Below are 21,882 nucleotides of genomic sequence, written 5' to 3' on the forward strand. Positions count from 1 at the left end.
CATAAAGACTTGGCCTCCATAGTTGCCTGTGGCAAAGCATTCCACAGATTCACCACTCTCTGGCTAAGGAAATTTCCCCTCACCTCTGATCTAAAAGGATGCCCTTCTACTCTGGTCTGAGACTCTCCCACTGTGGGAAACATTCTCTCCACATCCACTCTATTAAGGCCTTTCACCATTCAATAGGTTTCAATGAGGTCACTCCTCATCATTCTGAATTCTAGTGAATACAGGCCCAGAGCCATCAGACGCACATATAACATAAAAAGAATCGGTTCCAACACACACCCCTGTGGAACACCACTAGTCACCGACAGCCAGACAGAAAAGGCTCCCTTTATTCCCACTCTTTGCTTCCTGCCGATCAGCCACTGCTTTATCCATGCTAGAATCTTTCCTGTAATACCATGGGCTCATAGCTTGTTAAGCAGCTTCATATGTGGCACCTTGTCGGAAGCCTTCTGAAAATCCAAGTACACAATATCAACCGATTCTCCTTTGTCCATCCTGCTTGTTATTTCTTCAAAGAATTCCAACAGATTTCTCTGGCAAGATTTTCCCTTGAGGAAAACATGCTGACTACAACCTATTTTATCATGTGCCTCCAAATACCACGAGACCTCATCCTTAATAATCAATCACTAAGATCAGACTAACTGGCCTATAGTTTCCTTTCTTCTGCCTCTCTCTTGGAGTGACATTTACAATTTTCCAACCTTCTAGAACCATTTCAGAATCCAGCGATTCTTGAAAGATCATTACTAATGCCTCCACAATTTCTCCAGCCACCTCTTTCAGAACCCTGGTGTGTTCACTATCTGGTCCACGTGACATCTAACTTCAGACCTTTCAGCTTCCCAAAAACTTTCTCCCTAGTAATGGTAACTTCACATACTTTCTGACCCCTGACACCGGAACTTCCACCATACTGCTAATGTCTTCCACAGTGAAGACTGATGCAAAATATTTACTTAGTTCATCCGCCATTTCATTGTCCCCCCATTACTACCTCTCCAGTACCATTTTCCACTGGTCCAATATCCACTCTTGCCTCTCTTTCACACTTTATTTATCGGAAGAAACTTTTGATGTCCTTTTCACATATTATTGGCTAGCTTACCTTCGTATTCCATCTTACCCTTCTCAATGACTTTTTAGTTACCTTCTGCTGGTTTTTAAAAACTTCCCACTAATTTTTGCTCTATTACATGCCTTCCCTTTGGCTTTTATGTTGGCTTTGACTTCTCCTGTTAGCCACAGTTGTGTCATCTTTTTCTTAGAACACTTCTTCCTCTTTTGTATGTATACAGCCTGTGCCTTCTGAATTGCTTCCACAAAATTCCAGCCATTGCTGCTCCACCGTCATCCCTGCCAGAGTTCTCTTCCAATCAATTCTGGCCAGCTCCCCTCTCATGTCTCTGTAATTCCCATTACTCCACTGTAATACTGATACTTTGGATTTTAGGTTCGCCTTCTCAGATTTCAGGGTGAGTTCAATCATATTATGATCATTTTCACCTAAAGGTTCTTTTACCTTAAGCTCTCCAATAATTTCTGGTTCATTGCAAAACACTTAATCCAAAATAGCTGATCATCTCGTGGGCTCAACCACCAGCTGCTCTAAAAAGCCATTTCATAGGCATTCTAGAAATACCCCCCTTTTTTTGTCTCCTGATTTTCCCCATCTACCTGCATATTGAAATCCTCCATGGTTATCACAACATCGCCCTTTTGGCATGCATTTTCTATCTCCCGTTGCAATTTGTAAGCAATATCCTTACTACTGTTTGAGGGTCTGCATACTACTCCCATCAAGGTCTTTCTACCCTCACAGTTCCTTAGCTCTATCTACAATGATTCAGCACCTTCCAACCTTATGTCACTTCTTTTAATGATTTGATTTCATTTTTTACCAACAGAGCAACGCTGTCCCCCTCTGCCTTCCTACCTATCCTTTCGATACATTGTGTATCCTTGGACACTAAGCTCTCGGCTATAACCTTTCAGCTATGATTCTGTGATGCCAGCAACATCATACCTATCAATATGCAACTGCACTGCAAGTTCATCTACCTTATTCCGTATACTGCACGCATTCAGATACAACACATTCAGATACTGCGCACATTCAGATACAACACATTCTGATACAACACATTCAGATACAACACATTCAGATACAACACATTCTGATACAACACATTCAGATACAACACATTCAGATACAACACATTCTGATACAACACATTCAGATACAACACCTTCAGTCCTGTATTCACCCTTTTTGATTTTGTCGCAGCATGATCAAACTTTTGGTTCCTAACTGTGTCTGATGTCTTACCAATATCTGTCTCCACAACCTCTCCCCTAACTGTTCTGGCACTCTGGTTCCCATCCCCCTGCAACTCTAGTTTAAATCCCACCGTGCAGCATTAACAAACCTTCCCACTAGGATACTAGTCCCCCTCCAGTTCAGGTGCAAACTGTCCCTTCTGTACAGGTCCCACCTTCCCTGGAAGAGAGACCTTCCATTTGTATGAGTAAATCTTCTTCTTACACCAACTCCTTAGCCATATATTAAACTGCATAATCTTCCCAGTTCTAGCCTCACTAGCACATGCAATGGATAGCAATCCTGAGGTCACAACCCTGGAGGTCCTGCCCTTTAACTTAGCATCCAACTCCCTGAACTCCCAATACGGAACTTTGTCACTCATCCTACCGATGTCATTGGTACCTACATGGACCACGATTTCTGGCTGGTCACCCTCCCATTTAAGAATGGTGAGAACTCAATCCAAGAGATCCCGAACGCTGGGATCCAGGAGGCAACGTGCCCTCCGGGAATTACATTCTCACCCACAGACCCTTCTGTACATTCCCCTAACTAATGAATCCCCTATCCCCCTTCCTTTCCAAGTCACAGAGGCAGACTTGACCACAGTGACTCTCCTCTGTTAGGTCATTCCCCCCAACCATATCCCAAATGATATACCTGTTGTTGAGGGGAATGGCCACAGGAGTACTCTGCAATGACTCCTTAACCCCTTTCCCCTTCCTGACTGACACAGTTTCCTGTGTCCTGCACCTTGAGTGTAACTACCTCTCTGTATGTCCTATCTATCACCCCTTCAGCCTCCCAAGAAATCTAGATTTCATCCATTTCCAGCTCCAACTCCTTAAAATGTGTCTTGTTAGAAGCTGCAGCTGGATGCACTTCTTGGAGTCATAGTCATCAGGAACACTGGAGGTCTCTCAGCCTTCCCACATCTTGCAAGAGGAGCATTTTACTGTCCTGCCTGATATCCTTACTGTCCCTAGCTGAGCAGATATAAAGAAGAGAACAAAAAAAATTAAGCTTTTCTTTCCTTTGCTTTCTCTGAATGAAGCCACTTTTTGTGGAAGCTTCGAAGAGCTAAAGCCTCTGGCTCTGCCTGCTCAGACGATGGCCGCTGCGCTGGCCGCTGCGCTTGCCCCTGCCTTCCTTTGATTTGCTCTTGCTAATCAATCCCAGTAGCCGATTGGCCACTGGTCAAAGCTCTATTATTCTGCTGCGACCTGCTGCTGCCTTTTATCCTCAGGCATAGGACCTGATTGAAACTCCTTACAGGCAGTTGTTGGGAATTGAACCCAGGTCACCTGTACTGTATAGTGCTGCACTACCATGCCACCCCAAACAATATTTAAGGCAGAGGTTGATAGATTCTTGATTTTGGCACATTAGCAGCAGACCAATTGATTCATAATTCATGAGCATGAGCAAATAAAAGTAAAGCAGGGTCAAAGCAGAGAGGCCATTGTGTGAGTGGACCAGTGTAGGAGTGGGAACTTCAGGCTTTGGCGAAGAGTCACAGGTAAGTAGCAAGTAAGGCTTTTGTAGTGGTTGAACAAAAAGTCATTAAATTACAGCTAATTAAATAAAGGTATGATGCAGGATCAGGTGATGTGCTGTAGCTGCATGATGTGGGAGCTGGTGGACCCCATTATGGTTCCTGGTGACCACATCTGCAGCAAGTGTTGGCTGCTCAAGGAACTCAGGCACTGAGTTGATGACCTGAAATCTGAACATCAAACACTGCGACACATCAGGGAGGGGGAGAATTACCTGGATTCTCTGTTTCATGGGGTAGTCACACCCATTTGATTAGCTCCCTCAAACTTGGTCTATAGTTGGGGACAAGAGGGTGTGATTGTGAGTGAGGTGGGTAGTGGCATCCGAGAGACAGTGCCGGGGCAGCCTCAGCCTGTGAGCTTGTCCAACAGGGCGGAGATTTTTGCTCCCTGTGTGGATGACAGTCGGGATGTAGGAAGGATTTACAACCTAGCTGTGGCACCGTAGTTCAGGGAGACATCCAAGAGGAGAGAAAGAAGAGAAATGTAGTGGTAATTGGGGATAGTATAGTCAGGGGAATAGACAGATCTCTGTCACGAGGATAGAGCATTTCCGAAGGCTGTGTTGCCTGCCTGGTGCCCGGGTTCGGGACATCTGATCTGACCTGCAGAGGAATTTACAGTGGGAGGGGAAAGATCCAGTTGTCGTGGTCTATGTGGGTACCAACGACATAGCTAGAATGAGGAAAGAGGTTCTGCTGAGGGAACTTGAGCAGTGAGAGAATAAATTAAAAAGCAGAACCAAAAAGGTGGCAATCTCTGCATTACTACCTGAGCCACGTGCAAATTGGCAAAGGGCCAGGAAGATTAGAGAGTTAAATGCATGGCTGAAGGATTGGTGTAGGAGAAGTGGGTTTGAATTCATGGGAAATTGGCACCAGTATTGGGGAAGGAGGGAGCTGTACCAAGGGGACGGGCTCCACCTGAACTGTGATGGGACCTGGATCCTGGCGAATCACATAACTAGGGCTGTGGATAGGGCTTTAAACTAAATAGTAGGGGGGTGGGTTCAACAGATTGGAGAAGTATGGATAAAGTAAAAAAAAAGTGTGGATAAAGATAAAGAAATACAAAAGATAAAGAGAAAAGTAAGAGTGGAGTGAAGAAAAGTCAAGTACAAAAGAGTAAAAGATTACAAGATCTTAAAAGCACGATGAGTGTAAGGGGACTTTTTTCTGAATGCTCTTAGTATTCGAAATAAGGTCAGTGAACTTGTCACTCAAATCAGTACAAAGAGGTATGATTTAGTGGACTTTACAGAGACAAGGCTGCAGGGTGGACAGGATTGGGAATTAAATATCCAAGGGTATCAGGTAATATGGAAGGATAGGTGGGGAGATAAGGGAGGTGGGGTAGCGCTCTTAATTAAAAATGAGATCAGGGTGATAGTGAGAGAAAACATAAGATCTAAGGAACAGAATGCTGAATCCATCTGGGTAGAGACTACAATAGTAAAGGGAAAAAAAAATCACTGGTGGGAGTTGTCTATATCACCGCGGTTCGGACATGGCCCAAATGCAGGGTGAGAGACACTGAAGCAGGTCGATAGTTCACATATCTTAATACGAACAGTGTTAAAAGGAAAATGAAACAATAAACACTAGGCCAAACAGGACCGTTAACTAAAACTCTCAAAGGAAAATGAAGCCTACACTGTAGCTGAAAAGAACAAAACATTAAACGAATACCGTTAGTCTTCAGAGCTTGTTGATTTGAAAGTCCAATATCTCAGGAAAGGCCGAATACAAAACAGCAGCGAAGCGTTGCTATGCTCTGTCCAAGTCTCGACAAGCACTACGACGACAAGAATGGGGTTAAATACTATCACGATTAAATAATAATTACCTGACACGTGCAAATTCACAAGCGCAATTGCCATACCTACTGCATCACTGAATCCGTGGTTGTGACAGTCTATCAGCCACCGAATAATAACATTACAGTGGCACAGCCAATAAACAGGGAAATATCTGAGGCATGTAAGAATGGGACAGCAGTTATCATGGGGGACTTTAACTTGCACATAGATTGGGTGAATCAAGTTCATCGAGGCAGTCTTGAGGAGGACTTCATAGAATGCATCTGTGATGGCTTTCTTGAACGGCATGCTACTGAGTCTATAGGGGAATGTGTTATCTTAGATCTGGTCCTGTGCAGTAAGACAGGTAAAGTTAGTGATCTTGTAGTTAGGGATCCTCTTGGAAAGCGTAATCACAGAATGACTGAATTTCTCATACAAATGGAGGGTGCAATGGTGTGATTTAAAACCAGTGTATTATGCCTAAACAATGGAGACTACATCAGGATGAGGGCGGATTCGGCTAATATAGACAGGGAACATAGGCTATATGGTGGGACATGGGCTATATTGAGGAACAGTGGAAGACTTTCAAAGAAAATTTTTACAGTGCTCAACAAAAGTATATTCCTGTTAAAAGCAAGGACAGTAAAGGTGGGGAGAGCCAGTCTTGGATAACTCAGGAAATAAAAGCTCATGCATACAAAGTCACCAAGAGTAGTGGGAAACTGAAAGATTGGGAAAAGTTTAAAAATCAACAAAGAACCACTAAGTGAGCAATAAAGAAAGGGAAGCTAGATTATGAAAATAAACTAGGACAAAATATAAAAACAGATAGTAAAAGTTTTTATAATTATATAAAGCAGAAAAGGATGGCTAAAGTGAATATAGGTCCCTTGGAGGACAAGAAGGGGGGTTGATATTGGGTAATGAGGAAATGGCAGAGGCTTTGAATTACCATTTTGGTCTTCACGGTGGAGGACACATCTAACATGCCAAAGAGAGATGCTATGGATGCATAGAAACATAGAAACATAGAAAACCTACAACACAATACAGGCCCTTCGGCCCACTGAGTTCTGCCGAACATATCCCTACCTTAGAAATTACTAGGCTTACCTATAGCCCTCTATTTTACTAAGCTCCATGTACCTATCTAAAAGTCTCTTAAAAGACCCTATCGTATCCGCCTCCACCACCGTTGCCAGCAGCCCATTCCACGCACTCACCACTCTCTGAGTAAAAAACTTACCCCTGACATCTCCTCTGTACCTACTCCCAAACACCTTAAACCTGTGTCCTCCTGTGGCAACCATTTCAGCCCTGGGAAATTGCCTCTGACTATCCACACAATCAATGCCTCTCATCATCTCATACACCTCTATCAGGTCACCTCTCATCCTCCATCGCTCCAATAAGAAAAGGCTGAGTTCACTCAACCTATTCTCATAAGGCATGCTCCCCAATCCAGGCAACATCCTTGTAAATCTCCTCTGCACCCTTTCTATGGGTTCCACATCCTTCCTGTAGTGAGGCGAACAGAACTGAGCACAGTACTCCAAGTGAGGTCTGACCAGGGTCCTACATAGCTGCAACATTACCTCTCGGCTCCTAATCTCAATCCCACTATTAATGAAGGCCAATACCATACACCTTCTTAACCACAGAGTCAATCTGTGCAGCTGTCATGGTCGGGATCAGGGTCCCTTTAAATTTACCTTGTTTATGTTACGATCCGGACCATTGATTCCCTGTTTTCCTGCGTCCCTCGACTTTGGTGATTAGAGGCAATTAACGCTTGGCTGTACCGGTAGTTTATAGTCTCCGGCTTTCAGCTGTTCGGTGCGGGAGTGTCTGCAAAGTCACCAAAGGTACGGCGTGCCAATGTCATCTGGCCGGAGCAAGCCTAGTCTCCGCTCGAAGCGAGTGCCAGTAATTCGCCTTTCCTCACCGGAGCAACCCTGTCCAGTTACCTCGCCGAAACGAGCCTGCAAAGATTCCTCATCAGGGTGAATCCGTCAGTTAACCCACCAGAGGGAATCAAGAACCGCTGTCTACTGTTCCCGGGCCGAGTCGAGAGCTCGGCACTACCCGGAGGCTCCAAGCACCACGTCCTGGCTCCGGCGGCATCCAAGTACCACGTCTACATCCTGGCTCCGGTGGCGTCCAAGTACCATGTCCAAGTCCTGTCTCCGGCGGCATCCAAGTACCACGTCCATGTCCTGGGTCTGGTGGCATTCAAGTACCACGTCCACGTCCTGGGTCTGGCGGCGTTCAAGTTCCATGTCAAGTCCTGGCCCTGGCGGCGTTGAAGTACCATGTCAAGTCCTGACCCTGGTGGCTTCCAGTTCTGAGTATAGTCCTGGCCCTGGTGGTCTGTGATTCCTGTCCTACCCCCTTGTCTGAATCCCTTCTCTGCCCCTCTCGCCTCTAGCCCTCGTCTGCAGCCCCTGCCTGCACTTTGGTCTAGTTCCATCACCGGAGCTAGATAGGTACTGTCTGGTGTTCATTTGTGTTGGTCTTGTTTTGTCTTGTCCTCGCCTCCGTGGGGTAAGTCAGGCCATCTTGCCGTTGCCCCGCGGGGAGTCATGTCTTGTCCTGTCCTCGCCTCCGTGGGGTAAGTCAGGCCATCTTGCTGTTGCCCCACGGGGGGGGTCATGTCTTGTCGTGTCTTGTCCTCGCCTCCGTGGGGTAAGTCAGGCTGTCTTGCCGTTGCCCCGCGGAGGGTCATGAGTCCCGGCCCTATATCCTGTACCCAAGGAGGGTCCCGGCTCTCTGTTCTGTGTGTGAGTCCTGGCCCTATGTCCTGTACCCAAGGAGGGGTCCCGACTCTGTGTTCTGTGTATGTGTCCATGGTTCCATGTACCTGCTCTCCCGAGACTGAGGCTCTGTTTTCCATGTTCCTCCTCTCCTTAGCCCATGTCATGTCCATGCCTGGTTCTGGGCTCGGAGTCCATACCCTAGCCTCCTCATGTCTCCTCTAGCTCTGCGAGCTGATTCTGAGTCCAAGCTCAGACCCTTGGCCCCAGCCTAGTCATAGTCCTGAGTCCTTATCCTGTTCCCTATTCCTGCTTTACAATAATCTATCACACAATAAACTAAACCTAAGTAACCTCGCAAGATGTGTCTTGCATTTGGGTCCACCCTTGCTCCCAATGCCCCCGCCAGTGTGACAGCAGCTACTTTGAGTGTCCTATGGACTCAGACCCCATGATCCCTCTGATCCTCCACACTGCCAAGAGTCTTACCATTAATACTATATTCTGCCATCATATTTGATGCGATAGGAAGTGAGGACTTCAATACAGTAGCTATCACTAAAGAGGTAGTGCTGAGCAAACTTGTGGACCTGAAGATAGATAAGTCCCCTGGTCCTGATGGAATGCATTCCATGGTACTGAAAGAAGTGGCAGAAGTTATAGTAGAGGCTTTATCAGAATCAGGCATATTTTCACCGGCATGTGATGGGAAATTTGTTAACTTAAGAGCAGCAGTTCAATGCCATACATAATCTAGCAGAGAAGAAAATAATAAATAAAATAAAAATAATTATTATAATAAATAAATGAATCAATTACAGTATACGTATATTGAATAGATTTAAAAAACCTGCAAAAAACAGAAATACTGTATATTTTAAAAAGTGAGGTAGTGTCCAAGGGTTCAATGTCCATTTATGAAACGGATGGCAGAGGGGAAGAAGCTGTTCCTGAATCGCTGAGTGTGTGCCTTCAGGCTTCTGTATCTCCTACCTGATGGTAACAGTGAGAAAAAGGTATGCTGTGGGTGCTGGATTTACCAGAATTCTCAGGACTCTGGGCAGGTTCCTGCAGACTGGAAGACATCGAATGTCATGCCACTGTTTAAAAAAGGATGTAGGCAAAAGGCAGGTAACTATAGGCCAGTTAGTTTAACACATATAGTTGGGAAAATGCTTGAAACTATCATTAAAGAAGTAATAGCAAGGCATCTGGAAAGAAATGGATCCATCAGGCAGAACCAGCATGGATTCAGCAAAGGCAGGTCCTGTTTGACAAACTTGCTGGAGTTCTTTGAGGATATAATGAGCACAATGGATAGAGGGAAACAAATGGATGTTATTTATTTGGATTTCCAGAAGGCACTCAATAAGGTGCCACATAAAAGACTTATCCATAAGATAAGAATGCATAGAGTTAGGGGTGATGTACTAGCATGGATAAAGTATTGGTTAACTAATAGAAAGCAGAGAGTTGAGATACATGGGTGTTACTCTGGTTGGCAATCAGTGGTGAGCGGTGTGCCGCAGGGGTCGGTGCTGGGCCCGCAACTGTTCACAATATACATTAACAATCTGGAAGAGGGGACTGAGTGTACTGTATCTAAGTTTACTGATGGTATTAAATTGAGTGGAAAAGCAAATTGTGCAGAAGATATGGAGAGTCTGCAGAGAGATATAGATAAGTTAAGTGAGTGGGCAAAGGTCTGGCAGGTGGAGTACAATGTTGGTAAATGTGAGGTCATCCACTTTGGAAAGAAAAATGAAAGAGCAGATTATTATTTAAATGATAAAAAATTGCAGCATGCTGCTGTGCAGAGGGACTTGAGAATGCTTGTGCATGAATCACAAAAGGTGAAGCTATCAAAAAGGCAAATGGAATGTTGGCCTTCATTGCTAGAGGGGTTGAATTTAAAAGCAGGGAGGTTATGTGTTGCAACTGTATAGGGTACTGGAGAGGCCACACCTGGAGTACTGCGTACTACTTGAAGAAGGATATACTGGCTTTAGAGACAATGCAGAGGAGGTTCACCAGGTGGATTCCAAAGATGAGAGGTTTAGACTATGAGGAGAGATTGAGTCGCCTGGGACTGTACTCACTGGAATGCAGAAGAATCAGAGGAGATCTTATAGAAACATATAAAATTATGAAAGGGATAGATGAAGCAGGAAAGTTGTTTCCATTGGTAGGTGAGACTAGAACTAGGGGATATAGCCCCAAGAGTCTAGGGAGTAGATTTAGGATAGAGATGAGGAGGAACTGCTTTCCCCAGAGGGTGGTGAATCTGTGGAATTTTCTGCCCAATGAAATATATTTAAGAGAAGGTTGGATAGGTTTTTGCATAGTAGGGGAAATAAGGGTTAAGACAAGTAGGTGGAGATGAGTCGATGGCAAGATCAGCCATGATCTTATTGAATGGCAGAGCAGGCTCAACAGGCCAGATGGCCTAATCCTGTTCCTATTTCTTATGTTCTTATGTGGTCAGGTTACGAAGGGATATGGGAAGAAGGCAAGAGATTGGGGCTGAGAGGAAATATGTATCTGCCATGATGAAATGATGGAGCAAACTCAATGGGCCAAATGGGGAGTAAGGGGAGGCCGTGGCTGACAAGGGAAGTAATGGACAGTATAAAAATAAAAGAGAAGAAGTATAACGTAGCAAAGACAAGTGGGAAGCCGGAGGATTGGGAAACTTTTAAAGAGCAACAGAAGGTAACTAAAAAGGCAATACGTGGAGAAAAAATGAGGTACGAAGGTAAACTAGCCAAGAATATAAAGGAGGATAGTAAAAGCTTCTTTAGGTATGTGAAAAGGAAAAAAATAGTTAAGACCAAAATTGGGCCCTTGAAAACTGAAGGGGGTGAAGTTATTATGGGAACAAGGAAATGGCAGACGAGTTGAACAGGTATTTTGGATCTGTCTTCACTAGGGAAGACACAAGCAATCTCCCAGATGTAATAGTGGCCAAAGGACCTAGGGTAATGGATGAACTGAAGGAAATTTATATTAGGCAGGAAATGGTGTTGGATTGGCTGTTGGGTCTGAAGGCTGATAAGTCCCCGGGACCTGATGGTCTGCATCCCAGGGTACTTAAGGAGGTGGCTTTAGAAATCGTGGACACATTGGTAATCATTTTCCAATGTTCTATAGATTCAGGATCAGTTCCTGTGGATTGGAGGGTGTCTAACGTTGTCCCTCTCTTCAAGAAGGGAGGAAGAGAGAAAACAGGGAATTATAGACCAGTTAGCCTGACGTCGGTGGTGGGAAAGATGCTGGAGTCAATTATAAAAGATGAAATTACGACACATCTGGATAGTAGTAACAGGATTGGTCCGAGTCAGCATGGATTTACGAAGGGGAAATCGTGCTAATCTTCTGGAATTTTTTGAGGATGTAACTATGAAAATGGACAAGGGAGAGCCAGTGGATGTAGTGTACCTGGACTTTCAGAAAGCCTTTGATAAAGTCCCACATAGGAGATTAGTGGACAAAATTAGGGCACATGGTATTGGGGGCAGAGTACTGACATGGATTGAAAATTGGCTGGCTGACAGAAAACAAAGAGTAGCAATTAATGGGTCCCTTTCGGAATGGCAGGCGGTGACCAGTGGGGTACCGCAGGGTTCAGTGCTGGGACAGCAGCTGTTTACAATATATATTAATGATTTAGATGAGGGAATTAAAAGTAACATTAGCAAATTTGCCGATGACACAAAGCTGGGTGGCAGTGTGAAATGTGAGGAGGATGTTATGAGAATGCAGGGTGACTTGGACAGGCTAGGTGAGTGGGCAGATGCATGGCAGATGCAGTTTAATGTGGGTAAATGTGAGGTTATCCACTTTGGTGGTAAGAACGGGAAGGCAGATTATTATCTAAATGGAGTCAAGTTAGGAAAAGGGAAAGCACAACGAGATCTAGGTGTTCTTGTACATCAGTCACTGAAAGCAAGCATGCAAGTACAGCAGGCAGTGAAGAAAGCTAATGGCATGCTGGCCTTCAAAACAAGGGGAATTGAGTATGAGAGCAAAGAGGTCCTTCTGCAGCTGTACAGGGCCCTGGTGAGACCACACCTGGAGTATTGTGTGCAGTTTTGGTCTCCAAATTTGAGGAAGGACATTCTTGTTATTGAGGGAGTGCAGCGTAGGTTCACAAGGTTAATTCCCGGGATGGCGGGACTGTCATATGTTGAAAGATTGGAGCCACTGGGCTTGTATACTCTGGAATTTAGAAGGCTAAGAGGGGATCTTATTGAAACATATAAGATTATTAAGGGATTGGACACACTGCAGGCAGGAAGCATGTTCCTGCTGATGGGTGAGTCCATTTCCAGAGGCCACAGTTTAAGAATTAGGGGTAGGCCATTTAGAACGGAGTTGAGGAAAAACTTTTTCACCCAGAGAGTGGTGGATATATGGAATGCTCTGCCCCAGAAGGCTGTGGAGGCCAAGTCTCTGGATGCTTTCAAAAAAGAGATGGATAGAGCTCTTAAAGATAGCAGAATCAAAGGTTATGGGGATAAGGCAGGAACTGGATACTGATAGTGGATGATCAGCCATGATCACAGTGAATGGCGGTGCTGGCTCGAAGGGCCAAATGGCCTACTCCTGCACCTATTGTCTATTGTCTATTGTCTATTAAATGACCTGATTCTACTCCTACATCTTATGGTCTTAACATCACTGGAAAATGTCATGAAATTTGCTACTATGCGGCAGCAATACATTGTAATACATGATAAAAGATGTAAATCACAATAGGTATACATATCAAATAAGCAGTGCAAAAAGATGAAAAATACTTCAGTAGTGTTTATGAATGAACTGTCAATTCAAAAATCAGATGGCAGATGGGAAGAAGCTGTTCCTAAAAAATAGAATGTGTTCTTCAAGCTCCTGTACCTCCTCGCTGATGGTAGGAATGGGAAGAGGACATGTCCTGCGTGGTGGAGGATCTTAATTATGGATGTTGCCTTTTGAGGCATCGCCTTTTGAAGGTGTCTTAGATGCTGGGAAGGCTAGTGTCCATGAAGGAGCTGGCTGAGATTACAACTTTCTGCGGCTTCTTCTGATCCTATGCAATAACCCTTTTATACCAGATGGTGATGCATCCAGTTAGAATGTTCTCCACAAATATCTGTAGAAATTTGCGATTATCTTTGGTGACGTACCAATTCTCCTCAAACTCCTAATAAGGAGGCAGACACACTAGTGAAATTTAAGAGACTGCTAGACAGGTATACGGAGGAATTTAAGGTGGGGGGTTATATGAGAGGTAGGGTTTGAGGGTCGGCACAACATTGTGGGCTGAAGGGCCTGTACTGTGCTGTACTATTCTATGTTCTATGTTCTAAAATATAACCACTGTTGTGCCTTCTTTGTAATTGTATCAAGATGTTGGGCCCAGGATAGATCATCAGAGATGTTGACACCCAGAAACTTGAAACTGCTCACTCTTTCCACTACTGATCCCATGATGAGGATTTATGTGTGTTGCCTCGCCTTCCCCTTCCTGAAGTCCACACTCAATTCCTCGGTCTTACTGATATTGAGTGCAAGCTTATTGCTGCAACACCACTCAACCAGCTGATTTATCCTGCCAACTCGTCACCATCTGAAATCCTGCCAACAATAACAATAAACAAACAAGGGAAAATCTGCAGATGCTGGAACTCCGAGCAACACATGCAAGATGCCTGCGGCCAGGCAGCATCTTGGAAAATAGTACAGTCGATGTTTTGGCAGGAAGGTCATTTTGGTCCAGTCGACCGTTTCGGTCCAAAACGTCAACTGTACTCTTTTCCCAGATGCTGCCTGGCCTGCTGAGTTCCTCCAGCATTTTGTTGTGTGTGTTCCTGCCAAGAATAGTTGCGTTGTCATTCAGGCTGTGCCTAACCATACATTCGTGGGCACAGAGAGAGTGGAACAGTGGGATAAGTTCACATCCTTATGGTGTGCCAGTGTTGGGTGTCAGTGAGGAGATGTTATTTCTGATCTGCACAGGCTGTGGCCTCCCGGTGAGGAAGTTAAGGATCCGATTGCAGGAGGAGGCATAGAGGTCCAGGTTTTGGAGCTTGTTGATTAGAACTGACTGTACGATGCTGTGGAACGCTCTGCTGTAGTCAATAACAAGCAGCCTGACGTAAGTATTACTATTGTCCAGGTGATCCAAGGCTGAATTGAGAGCTGGTGAGACTGTGTAGACTAATGTGATACTGGGCAAATTGCAGGGGAAAGACATCCTTGCTTGACCAGGAGTTGACTCTAGTCATGACAACCTCTCAAAACACTCATCTCCATACACACAAAATGCTGGAGAAACTCAGCAGGCCAGGCAAGATCTACGGGAAAGGATAAATGGTGGATGTTTCAGGCCAGGACCCTTCATCAGGACTGGAGAAAAAAAGATAGGGAGTCAGAGTAAGGAGGTGGGTGGAGGGGAGGAGGAAATACAAGGTAGTAGGTTATAAGTGAAACTGGGAGACCTGGGAGAAGTGAAAAAAAGAGCTGGGAAGTCGATTAGTGAAAGGGCTGGAGAAGGGGAATCTGATAGGAGAGGACTGAGGGCCAATATATTTCTGCATTGTGTGTGTGTTGCGTGGATTTCCAGCGTCTACAGATTTTTTCTTGTTTGTCATGACAGTAGACCTGAGTGCCACTAGGTGATAGTCATTGAGGTAGCTCAGCCTGCTCTTCTTGGACACTGGTGTGATTGTTGATCTTTTGGAGCAGGTGGGAACTGCAGCAGTGAGAGATTGAATGCAACCCATAATGCAGGGGTCTCCAACCTTTTTTGCACTGCAGACCAGTTTAATATTGACAATATTCTTGCGGACCAGCCGACGCGGGGGGGGGGTGTTAATCACGACCAAAATATAGGTGATAAGTCAACTATAGGTCACTTATAAGTGGCTAATACACTCAATTTTGTTTCTAAAAGGGGTTTATCTAACGAATTTAATATTAAACACACAGCGCATATTTTCCTCGTATGAACATATAAAACCATTGCAACACACCAATATCGCTGAATCAGTGGGAGCCCTGGGCTTGTTTCCCTGCAACAGGACGGTCCCATCAAGGGGTGATGGGAGATAGCGATACTCGAAGGGGGTTCCTTATGTCCAGTCTATTCCGCAATTTAGATTTCGCTGCATTCATTGCAGAAAACTCCACTTCACAGAGATATGATGTCGGAAATGGAAGCAACGTTTTCAGTGCTTTCGTGGCTATCTCAGGACATTCAGCCTTGACTTTGATCCAGAATGCCAGCAGAGATGTATGTCAAACATACAGTACTTTTCAGCCCACCATCATTTGCAAGCTCGAAGAATTGATCTTCTTCCCGCGCTGACATGGATGAGCGTGCGCAATGACCTCATGTGCGTTCAAATTCAACAGGGCGTGACAGGGAATGAGGAAAGGTGCAGCTGACTCATATCGTTTCATATCGCCAAATCATATTGTTTCCTTGCGGCCCGGTAGCACATGCTTTGCAGCCCGGTGGTTGGGGACCACTGCCATAATAACCATGGTTGTGTGAATAGGTGACTGTTAGCTTATTGAAGAGCAACTGCAGCAACACACTCAGCGAGTCAGTGGCGTTTCAGGGCGAGACACTCCACAAGGACTGAAAGATATAAGGGAAGGGAAGAGAGACAAGGATCTCGACCCCATATTTAGACTGTCCATTTTCCTAAATAGATGCTCCTAACCCACTGAGTTCAAAGTCAAAGAACGTAAATGTCGCTTTGAGATTCGTTTTCTTCCCAGACATACAATAGAATTTATGAAAAACTGTACACAGAGAATGACAATGAATGTGCAAAAGAAGACAAAGTTCCTCTTGCTTTTTGGGCAAAAGTTCTTGCGGAGGTCTTGTGGGGGTGTATGGGGTGTCAGGGAGGGGTAGCACCACTGGTGAGGGAATATATCACGTCCTTTTCAAGGCGGTTAGCCCACCTTTGGTCCCCACCTGGCACTCAGCTCTCACCTGTGGCTCCTTGTAGCTGTTTGCATGCGACAGCGGCCACACCCCGGGCAACGGCTTCGACAAGCCGGCTAAACCAGGTGAGGGTAGCCGACGGGTCTCGAACCCTCGGTGAGATAGGGAGTTGTTTATCCCAGCATGTGAAGACAGACTCCGGCGGATTGAGTGGACAAGACCAATGGAAGATCCAACAGTCAAGAAGACGGTCTCTGTAAGTGTCGTGGAATGTATAGAGCAGGACAAGACACAGAAGTTGTCCTGGTCATCCACTACACCTAGTCCCATCTCCAGCCGTCTCGACTCTGTCTTGCCACTGGATCCAGATGGGAATTGGGAAGAGAGAGTGAGGCTGACGCTGCGCAACTCTCCCTCACTTAAATCCAAATCATGCGCTAGTCTCGACACCATCAATGGTGTCAATGCCTTCATTGACGACGACGATGGATGAACATGTATGGGGTCTCAGAAACACCTTCGGATTGACTCTGGATGAAAGCCTGAGATTAAAACGGACGTAACAACAATGAAATCCTGGAGAAATCAGCTGTTTCCCTCAAACACCGGGAGTCGAGGAAAACAGTCAAAAGAAATGACACAAGGTATGTGGAACGCGCGGCCAGGGAGTCCAATCGGCTGAGCTGTAGCTCTTGGCTGGCTGGTTAGGTGGATTGAGTGGGTGGGGACTTCGGTGTGGAGGAGCCTACTAGTTTGGAAAGGGTTAGCTTGTAGCCTATGGCTGCAAAAGGGAGGGGGGTTGAGATTAAAGGGGGAGGGCAGGAGACTGTGGAATACTCCAGAAGTAAGGGTAGCCAAAAAAGGGGTGCATCAAGTGAAAGACCTGAAGTAATGGGGGACAACAAATTGAGGAAAATCGGTGAATTGGAGGAATTTATAGTTATGTATAAAATTAAAGGTCAGAAGAAAGGAGAAGGAGGATTTAGAGCCGTTAATCCTTTGAAAGTGGCAGCAGCATTAGAGAACCAAATAGGTAAAGGATTCCAGGCCAAGACTTTGTCCAATGGATTGCTGAAAATTTGTTACAAAGACATTGACCAATATAACAGTGCTAAAATGGTGGGAAAATTGGTTGTGAAAGTGGAGTGTATTACTCTGAAAGAAAGGAAGGGAGTTAAGGGGATAGTGTATGGTATTTGGTCTGGCATGACTGAAATGGAAATTTTGGACAATATTAAAGGTGGTCAAGTGATTGAAGCCAAACGATTAAAATCGAGAGAAGGTGGTAATTGGGATTCCCCTGTTCTTCTGGTTTTTGCAGGTGATGTTCTTCCAACTAGAGTCTATCTTGGGTGCATGTCTTATCAAGTTAGAGAATACATTAGGCCTCCCTTACTGTTATAATTGCCAGAGATTTGGACATGTTGCTGGTTCATGTCGAGGTAAAAGAAGATGTATGAAATGTGGAGAGGATTATGATATTAAAGCATGTAAGGCAGCGGTGCCTAAATGCAGTAACTGTGGAGGGGACCATATAGCGGCGTTCAGAGGATGTGAGTGTTTTAGTAAGGCAAAGCAGATTCAGGATGTTAGTATCCAACAAAAAATATCATATGCTGAAGCAGTGAAGAAAGTTGATAGAGAGCAAAGGATAAGTAAAGAAAAGATTGGAATGATGGGGAGTCAGTTCATTCCAAGTTCTCTAACTATGGTTCCTTCAGGCATGTTGTTGATGACTAAAGAGTCTTTTTTGGCGTTTGTTGTTGATGTACTGGTTGGGGCTAAAACTACAGCCAAGAGGTCGGATATGATAAAAGTAGTTGTTGGAGCTGCAGAGAGATTCCTTGATATAAAACAGATTTCGCCGGAAAAATTACATGAGTATATGACAGACAAACAATCACTGAATACTTCCCAGTTGTTGGGATCAGAGAGCACGGAGGAGCTTTATGTGGATGGAGAGGCCAATAATCAGTATTTCAATGTTTTTAATATTACAATGGAATGCAAGAAGTTTATCTGCAAATGGTCAAGAATTAATAAGATTTTTTGGAACTTTTAAAAACAAGCCTGATTTGATATGTATACAGAAGACATGGTTAAAACCTCATTTAGATTTCATGATCCCCGGATATGATAGTTTGAGAGCAGACAGAACAGGTAAATCTGGTGGAGGGTGTGCAACTTTCATAAAAACAGGACTCCAGTTTAGAAGACTTGATATTAAATCTAACATTGAAATTGTGGCTGTGGAGGTTTGGAGCTCTCGTGGTCAAATAACTTTGATTAACTTTTATAATCAAGGTAATATGATGTTATCAGATTTGGATGAAATTATGAATAAGATAAGATCCCCAGTAATCTGGGTTGGAGATTTCAATGCCCATAATCCTGTATGGGGTAACGAAAGTAAAGATAGTAATGGAGCGGTAATAGAGGAGTTTCTAGATAAATACAACATGGTACTGCTAAATGACGGAAGGCCTACAAGATTTAATATTGTAAAGAATATGTGTAGTCACTTAGACTTATCTATCACTTCCTCAAACTTAGCTAGGGTTGGGGAATGGGATGTTATGGACAGATACACACGAGGAAGTGATCACTATCCTATATTATGTAGATTTGGTAGAAATTTGATAGTAGAAGTTGAGGAGAAGTCTGCTAGGTATAATTTTTCTTTGGCCCATTGGGACAAGTACCAGGAGAAAGCTGTGGATATAATAGAAGAGATTGATAGCGAGGGCTCCATAGATGATTGGAATGAATCCCTCTGTTCTATAATTCATAAAGTTGCTCAGTTGACTATTCCGCTACGGAATGTACTTAAGGCTCAAGCAATAGTTCCATGGTGGAATAAAAATTGTGATATAGCAGTAAGAAACAGAAATAGAGATTACAGGAAATTAAGAAAGTACCCAGTGTTAGATAATGTTATGGAGTATAAAAAGAAAAGAGCAGTAGCAAGGAGAGTAATTAAAAATGCAAAGAGGGATAGTTGGAGAAGATTTTGTGGAACCCTGGGCCCTGAGACACCTATAAAGCAGCTATGGATGATCATTCACAGAATCTCAAGGATGTATAGGAAACCATCTATCCCAGCTTTGCTGGAAGGAGATATTGAAGCTGTAACCAATAAGGAAAAGGCTGATATGTTTGTAGAGGTGTTCCAAGCGTTACACAGTTCTGGAGAGTTAGGTGATTTGAGAAAGGAAATTATGTTGAAGGAAAGTTGGAAATTGGACAGGAGTTTGGATGATAATAGCTCCATAAATTTGTTTTTCTCCCTTCAGGAATTGCAGGAAGCTGTCCAATCAGGTTCAAACACTTCTCCTGGTAGGGATGGACTGTGTTATGAATTGTTTAAGCATTTAGATGACTCTGTATTAATAGAAATTCTAGCATTGTTTAATTCAGTGTGGAAAGAAGGAAAATTACCAGTAGAATGGAAGCATGCGGTGGTAGTTCCAGTTTTAAAGCCAGGCAAGGACGCCTCTAGTCCTAGTTCATATCGGCCTATAGCTTTAACGTCAGTGCTTTGTAAAACTATGGAACAGACCTGTTTATTTTTTGGAAAATAAGGGACATTTTGCTGCCTATCAAAATGGTTTTAGAACTGGAAGATCAACAATGGAATCTGTTGCCCTTTTAGATCATGACATTAAAAAAGCATTTCAAAATAGAGAAGTGATGCTAAGTGTATTTCTAGATATTGAAAGAGCATATGACTCACTATGGAAGGATGGCTTATTAATTAAACTCTGTGATGTGGGAACTAGAGGTAGAATGTTTAATTGGATCAAAGATTTCCTTAAGGAAAGGACAATTCAAGTAAGAATAGGCTGAACAAGCTCCAAGTCAGTTTAAATAGGTAATGGTACCCCTCAAGGAAGTGTCATTAGTCCAGTTCTTTTTAATGTCATGCTAAATGATATCTTTGATCAGGTAGGGACAGGATTTGGCAAATCATTGTTTGCAGACGATGGTGCAATCTGGAAAAGAGGAAGAAGCATCAAGTACATATTAAGGCAGGTACAAAAGGCTTTAATATCAGTTGAAAACTGGGCTAATAAATGGGGTTTCAGGATTTCTGCTTCTAAGTCCAAATACATGATTTTTGGCTTTAGAAGAAAGAATCCTGATTGCGAATTGTGCCTATATGATTCTCCACTAGTAAGAGTCAAGGTATTCAAGTTTTTAGGTGTCTGGTTTGATGAAAGACTTACTTGGAGGGTTCATATAGATAAAACAATTGGAAAGTGTGAGAAAGTTTTAAATGTTATGAGAAGTATTGCTGGATGCGACTGGGGAGCAGGGCGGGAAACTATGTGCTTAATATATCTAGCTATGATTAGATCAGTTACAGATTATGGTTGTATTGTTAATGGTTCCGCTGCTACGGCAGTGCTTGGAAAACTAGACACCGTGCAGTCCAAAGCACTTAGACTCTGTTGTGGAGGTTTTAGAGCAACATCAGTCCTGGCATTATGTGTGGAGGTGGGAGAAGTGCCTCTGCATTTAAGACGAATTCAGTTGTGCCTGCAGTATTGGGTAAAACTAAATGGATTCAATCACACCTGTCCATCAAAGTGTCTTTTGCAGGGGAAGTCGGAGCACCAAAGTAAAATTAAAAGATACCCATTTTTAGATTTGGTTAATAACTGGGCTGTGAAATTGAAACTGACTGAAGAAGACATAGTTGGCCAAATTTGCCTGCCACCCGTCCCTTTTTGGCTCTTTCCAGAACCAGAAGTAGGCCTGTTCCTCCTTTTTCAGCTTAAAGGAAGCAGTGTAATTTCATCAGCGTTGATCACAAATGAATATTTAAATAATAAATGGGGATCTTATATGAAGATTTTTACTGATGGCTCAGTGGACCCAGAGAGCAGTAGGGCAGAATTTGGGATGTATGTGTCTCAACTTGGAGTTAGGATTGGTCACCGGGTTTCCGACGGTGTGTCTGTCTTTGCAACAGAATTATTAGCAATCCTCTGGGCCTTATGGTGGATAGAAGACTCTCGACCACGTAGGGTTATCATCTGTTTGGATTCTGCTGCTGCCTTAGAGTCTATAAAAGGGAGTAAATCAAAAGCTCGTCCTGACATAGTTATTGAGATTCTCTTAGTGTTGTTTAGAGTAGGGAAGATGGGTTGTGCAGTTACATTTTCATGGATACCTGGGTATGCTGGGGTGGAGGGAAATGAAATTGTGGATGGCATTGCAAAGTCTTCCTTACAGAACAGGCAAATAGAAATTAGAGTTCCCCTGGGCAGAGCAGAATTGAGAAGTAGGATTTAAAAAGGTATAGCAAAGAAGTGGCAGGAGGATTGGAAAAATGAATTAAGGGCCAGGCATTATTTTTCTAGTCACCCACTAGTTAAAAAGGTCTCAGACTGCTACCTTTTAAGTCCTAGAGATATGGTGAAATTTACAAGACTTAGGTTGGGGCATTGTGGGCTAAACTATTATTTAAAGATGCATGTAATAGGAAA

The sequence above is a fragment of the Mobula birostris genome, chromosome 2, assembly GCF_030028105.1.
Source record: "Mobula birostris isolate sMobBir1 chromosome 2, sMobBir1.hap1, whole genome shotgun sequence".
Taxonomy (NCBI): Eukaryota; Metazoa; Chordata; class Chondrichthyes; order Myliobatiformes; family Myliobatidae; genus Mobula; species Mobula birostris.